The sequence below is a fragment of the Peromyscus eremicus genome, chromosome 14 (assembly GCF_949786415.1).
Source record: "Peromyscus eremicus chromosome 14, PerEre_H2_v1, whole genome shotgun sequence".
NCBI classification, from domain to species: domain Eukaryota; kingdom Metazoa; phylum Chordata; class Mammalia; order Rodentia; family Cricetidae; genus Peromyscus; species Peromyscus eremicus.
In genome coordinates, this window is record NC_081430.1 from 58,020,010 (window position 1) to 58,026,676 (window position 6,667).

Consider the following 6,667-nt stretch of genomic DNA (forward strand, 5'->3'; position numbering starts at 1 on the left):
AATGCTATGTATCTGTAAGTCCCCTTGAGACAGTTGCATGGCACCCTCCCAGACTGGCTTGTCTTCTTAGACACACTGCCCCAGAGCACCCTCTGAGTTGCTACATGCTCCCAGAGCTTGATCCCTCTCTCACTGGCTGACCATCGCTGCACCCAGAAGGGTATTTAGGTTCCCAGCTTTGGACTATACAAATCAAATGCTCTATTGTGTCCAGGACTTTGTATAAATATAAGCTTTCATTTCTCTGGACACTCCCACCCTGGAGTATATGCACTGGGCCAAATGTGTGTGTGTGTGTGTGTGTGTGTATGTGTGTGTATATGTGTGTGTGTCTGTCTGTCTGTCTGTGTATATGTCTGTGTGTGTATGTGTCTGTCTGTGTATGTGTCTATGTGTGTTTCTGTATGTGTCTATGTGTGTGTGTGTCTGTGTGTGTATGTGTTTGTGTGTGTATGTCTGTGCGTGTATGTGTCTCTGTGTATGTCTCTGTGTGTGTATGAGTTTATGTGTTTGTTTAGGTGTGCATGTGAAAGTGTACACGTACAAGCCAGAGGTCAACCCTGGGTGTGGTTCAATGGTGCTCTCCACCTTGTTTTTCAGTCAAGGTCTCTCACTGGCTTGGGGCTAAGTGATGAGGTGAGGGTGGCTGGTTGGGGAGCCACAGAGATCCACCTCTGAAGTGCTGGCATTACAAGCGCGCACCCCCATTCCCAGCTCTTTATCTGGTGGTGGGGGTTGAATTCAGGTCCTCACCTCTCTCAGAGGATACTTTACTAACTTGCTTAGTTTACTGTTTTTATTGTTCATTTGTTTGTTTTGACACAGGGTCTCACTATACAGCCCTGACTATCATGGAACTCACTCTGTAGCCCAGGCTGGCCTTGAACTCACAGAGATCCACCTGCCTCTGCCTCCCAAGAGATGAGATAAAAGGCGTGCGCCACCACTGCCCATGTTTAGTTTTTCAAGAACCTTGCAAACTCTTCTGGCTTGAACGCTATGCCCATTGCCCATCAGCCGTGTGCAGAGGCCCAGCTTCTCTGCACCCTCACACACATTTGCTGTGTCTCTATCTTTGCTTTGTTTTGCCTTGAGGAATCCTGGTCGGGCGTCTTGAGACTGGCGCCCAACTTGGGAGCCTCAGCTGTTTTGCTCCCCGTCACTGTAATTTTTAGTTGTTTGATAGTCGTTCCATTCTGTTCCTGCCAGTCTGAGTGTGCGTGTCCCTGGTGGCAAATGGCACTGCACACTTTTCATTTTGTTTCATGCATCTGTTTGCTGTGTATGTGCTGTCTCTGGGTCAAGTCAAAAGTCTCCTCAATCACCTTAGCTCTCTCTAACTTGACTGTGGTTCTGTACTGTCCTGCCAGAGATCAGCGACCCAGGTAGGAGTTCCTGGTCAGGCCTGTGCTCTGTGGATGTTTTCTGAGGCCCATGGCTTCATGCTTTACCCTATGTCAGGTCACTGCAGGGTGCAAAGGTCTTTACTTCTGAGGAGCCCCAGTTTGGGGGTTTTGTTCTGTTTTGTTTTTTATAGCCTATGGTTTTTAGAATCTTGCCTACAAACTCTCTGCCTAGCCCTTAGGTTCCCTGAATTTTCTCTTACATTTCTTTTCTAAAACATTGGCAATTTCACTGTTAAATCTACGAATCTGGTTTTTGGTTTTGTTTTGTTTTGTTTTTATCTTTATTTTCTTTTATCTGTACAAGTACTATGTCTGCATGTACGTCTGTGCACATGTGTGTCTGGTACCCATGGAGGCCAGGAGAGGGCATCAGGTCCCCTGGAATTGAAGTTACTGATGGTTGTGAGCCACCCTGTGGGTGCTGGGAACTGAATTCAGGACCTCTGGAAGAGCAGTCAGTGCTCTTAACCACTGAGTCATCTCCGGCCCCATTTGATCCTCTTTTGAGCATTCCTTTGCCCTCCCAGAAAAGCTGGTTTCTTCCACCCCCATTTCACAGGAGACAGGTTGCCATTAACCATCAGTGGCTGTTAATGGCCTCCACTTTTCTCCATCCCTGGAATCAGCTATGGGCTTTTCCTGAGTCTTTGCTTCCGTTTTTCTAGCCTCCCGATGAATACATGTTGGCTGTCTCCAGAAACAGATCCTTACCCAGCCCTGTCCAACACCCTGTCACCTCATATGGCCCTCTCTGAACCTATATCATCAGGTCTGGTCTCTGATCACAGCTTCCCATTCTCCCAGATCTCGCTCATCCCAAACTCTCAACCATCAGCCCACCCCATGCTTGTCCGCAGCAGGTCCTCAGAGGCCTCTGCTTCCTGAGGCTTCTGTTCTCCACTTCCTCCTGGAGACATGTTTACCCAAGAGGGCTGACTGATAACCTACTGAGAGTGAAGATGAGTCCTCTGACCTCCTTCCAGCTGAGTCCACAGCAGCCATCTCAGAGTCACCATCTTTGGGCCTTCTTTCCTGAGGATGGCTCTCCTCCTCTCCAGGCCTCAGTTTCCCCACCCATGAGCAAGCTCTTTGAGGTCTGGATCTGAGTCCTGTCACTTCTGGCAGCCTCGTGGGCCTCTGCCTAGTACAGATGAAAATCTACTGTGTGCTACTTGGAAGAGGGGTGAGAACACTCGGGACCAAGAGTAAACAACAAGATGGGCATGTTATAGAGTCCACTGTCACCCTGACACAACCCTAGAGTCACCTGAGAGGAAGGAACCTCAACTGAAGAATTGCCTCCATCAGACTGGCCTGTGAGCATGTCTGTGAGACATTTTCTTAATTGCTGACTGATGAAGGCGGGACCAGCCCACTGTGGAAGGTACCAACCTTGGGCAAATGGTCCTGGGTGTATTAAAAAGTGGGCTGAGCAAGTCAGAGGGAGAACAATCCTGTAAGCAGCACTCCTCCGTGGTCTCTGCTTCAGTTCGTGCCTCTAGATTTCTGCCTCAAGTTCCTGTCTTGGCTTCCCTCAATGGACCGTTACCTGGAGTACATAATGTTTAGCTGGCACAACCACACCTACTCACTTTAAATTTTAGGGTGCATTAGCAGTAGAATCATCTGGAATCTTCTATGATTTCCATGCCTTGGTTACTGTCCACTGTTCAGAGTCTCACAATTCTGACCTGCAAAACAGACCAGAGGGCATGCCCTTTCTGCTGGGAATGGGTGGGCCATGCCAGCCGTGCACTGGCTCAGATCTGAAGACAGGATGGGACCCGTAATAGGAGCCTGTCCCGCGGGGCACTGACCTGGCATTGTCCTCTCTCCACCATGACCCTAACCTGGAACTCTGCCTTCCTCTCCTTGTCCGACGTTTTAAACAGGATGCCACATCTTTAAACTCAACCCGACTGTCACCCTGGAGGCCACAAATAAGTTTCCCAGGCAAATAAACTAACTGGAAATTAGCATAAGAAACCTTAAATTATCAGGATGTCATTTTACAAGTGCCTTGCAAACCAGTGGGAGATGTAAGTTGGCCCGGGGTGACTCAGCACTTTCAAGTGCCTTTCATTACATAATCCTGCTAATTTTTTTCAAATGTAAGCAACGTGCTTTCTTCCTAAGCATTGTGTTCTTTGTTCTGCAATTTGGAGAAATGAATTCCCTTTAAAGCAAGGCTTTGCTCAACCACAGAACAAGGTGGTGAGGCTGGATCAGAGCTGCCCAGCCCCCACTGTTGAAGCAGCCCTGAGCCATGGAGTGGAGATGGTTTCTCATACAGAGACCCCACACTCATGGCCCCTAAGACTGGTGGACAGGACTGAGTGCAGGGGACTGATACCTAGGGCCCTTGACATTCACTGGTTAAAATCTTGCCTTCTCTCTGCAGATCACAGCTGTGAGCCAGACACGGGCTGTGGCCAGTCAAAATTTGCTGAGTACTTACAGTGTACATATACTTCAGGCGAGGTGCTGGAGGGACCCCTTGACCCACACACTCTTCATAAGTGTGGTCAGGTGGGCAAGGTGGCCTGCCTAGGATACCATAGGGCACTCAAGGAGGTTCAGTACCCAACCTGGAGCCTGAGAAAGCTGTAGAAGGTCAAGTTTACAGGAAGTCTCAAAGAGCAATCCACCACTCTCTGGCAACTGGGGAGGGTTTCCCATATCAGAGAAAAGGTTCCCAGAAATTTCTGGTATAAAGCAGTGAAGGCATGATTCAGGGGGTGAGACCACCCTACTATAGGGTTCTTCCCCCCGGGTTGTGGGTTCCATGGGGAGACAAATGTCCCAGGAACCAGCAGACTCTAGTGCATACCTCTGCTCAGCCCATAGCCCTTGGGTATCCAGAAGACAGGCCTTGCACAGGAAGGGTGTGGCGTCAGGGAACAGAATCACCTTGGGTACCCAGGTCTCAGACTAGCACTTAGAAGAACAAGCTAGAAGGTTCTGGAGTTCTCCAGTGAGTTCCTCAGGAGGTAAGTTGATATATGGAAGTCACAGGCCAGCCTTGATCTGAGTGAGAAAGCCCCAGCATACAAAGGGTACTGGCGTCTGCTGATAGGCTATTCCACCATGGAGATGTGGAGAGGCAGGACAGAGTCTAAAGACACAGCCTAGGCCCAGGACTTTGACAAAGAGGGAAGGACTGGAAGTCAAGTCCTTGCAGCAAGGAGCTGGTAAGGACCTAACGTACGTGCCCTTGGTGCTGTGGAGAAGTCACACTGGAGGGGACCAGCGAGGCACTGGGGAAGGAGCTGCACATTTGTCCCTTTCTAACCGTCCACTGAGCCTGGTCTGTGACCCATGTCAGGGCTAGAGACAGAACAATGGGCCTGACCAAACCTGTGGGGACACCCAGGCTGCAGGAACACACCCAAAGCCAGACTACACTTCGAATTCTAATAGTCTGCACCCTGTAAGGGACCGACCATATGTCACCTTGAAGCAAACCAGTGAGGCATCTGGGGCCTTGAGTAGCCGAGGGCTATGTGTAGCATCTCCCCTGCCTCTCCTACCCAGGCAGCGAGAAGACCCCAGTGGGGTAGCAGAGCTGAGCAGGGCTCACTGGGAGAATTTGGTTCCAGGAACAAGAGAGACTATGAAAAATTCACACCCTGTCCTGTGCTAAGGTGTCTTGGCCTGCTAGCTCAGCTTCAGATGTGACCCACATGGTCACTTGCAAGCAGCCCTACAGAGCAGCCCCACAGTTTCCATCAAGCCTTGTATTTCTGTGCCTATGGGCCCAGCCAGGATATCCCCAATAGGAATCTGCCTAGTCCACCAGGAGGTACAGATGCACCTGGTAAGTCCAGGAAGTGGGGGGGGGGGGCCTTCATCAGAGACGTTCCCTAGGTGCCACCAGGGAAATGGGAGCCTCCAGAGCAGATCAAAGAGTACCCCTCCTCTGTTGTCTTATTGTTCTCTCTGTGAAGAGACACTCTTGCTGTGCTAACAGACAGCGCCCCTGGCCAGAGTGGAGGTAGCCTGGGAGCGACAAGACCTCATGCCTGCCCCAACTCTGCTTTTATCATACTATGTGCTGCACAGTTTCTTTCTCTGGTCCCTAGGCTTCATTTTTTCTTCTGAACAAAGAGAGATAATAGAATCTCTTTGGGATCCTCTCTGCCCCGACTCTAATCCCAGATTCCCAGCAATCGTGAAGATGGTACATGGAGAAGTATCCGTGTCTTGCTCCTGCTCCTGAAGTCACTGCCTGGCCTCTTTCCATGAACTGTTGCTTCCATCTTAGCAGCCTCTGGGAGCCCCCAAGGGACTCTTTGGAAAGTGACAGGCAAAGCTGAGGACATGACCCCACCTGGAAGAGTGTGAGTGTTCCATCATCCGGGTCTCTGCCCAGGAGATGCACACGGGCAGGACTAGAAGCTGAACGTATACCGGGGCTTTCCCCGCTGTTTCCCATGCACCTGGCTACGTGACCACGCCTTCTTGGGTGCTGCTCTCTATGTGAGACTGTCCTGCGACCAAGCCCAACAGAGGGGAAAACAAACTTTTTTCAGTGGCTGCTGGCTGCCCAGGTGACAGAGAGCTCATCTTCAGAGCCCCTGGTTGATCTCACTCCAAAACTGGGAGTTCAGACCTGAGTGAAAGCCCCAAACATGGAAATAAGCTGCCACTAAGGAGTTTGTCATATGGACACCCTTGGATTCCTGGATGTCAAACCTTGGCTCAATTCAGATCAGAGAAAGGCCCTATCACCCCAGAATCTTGTTATCTGAGAAGGGGAGTGGGAGAGGTCACCTAGTGCCATCCATGCCGTCGTCTCCCTTTGGGGGGGACTATGAGACAGGCTTTCTGGGATGTGTGGCCAGCAGGAAACCGCCTCCAGACAGCGCCCATTGTCCACGCCGCATGGCAGCGTATTGCGCAACGGCCCACTGAGTTATCTCCACTGGGTGCCAGGAAGCAATCGCCCCATCTGGCTTGCCGTCTGTGCTCAGAGTCCATGCCAGTTGGGCACTCAGTTCTGAGCCGCCTTCCCCTGGATGTCCAGCATCACAGAGCACAGAAGTCATGTCCACACAAGTGTCTGTGTCCCACAGAAGGTCACCCATCCCATGAACATTAACTTCTGAACCCAGTTTTACGCATTTGGCTCTGAGGAGTCCACCTCCAAGGTGCTGGAGCTGGGCACAAGGCAGCCTCAGACTCGGGGGATTCCTGAAGCTTCTGGAGCCAGCTCACCATTTCCAGACCCTGGGCAGCATGTACCTAGCTGGGTTGACCTC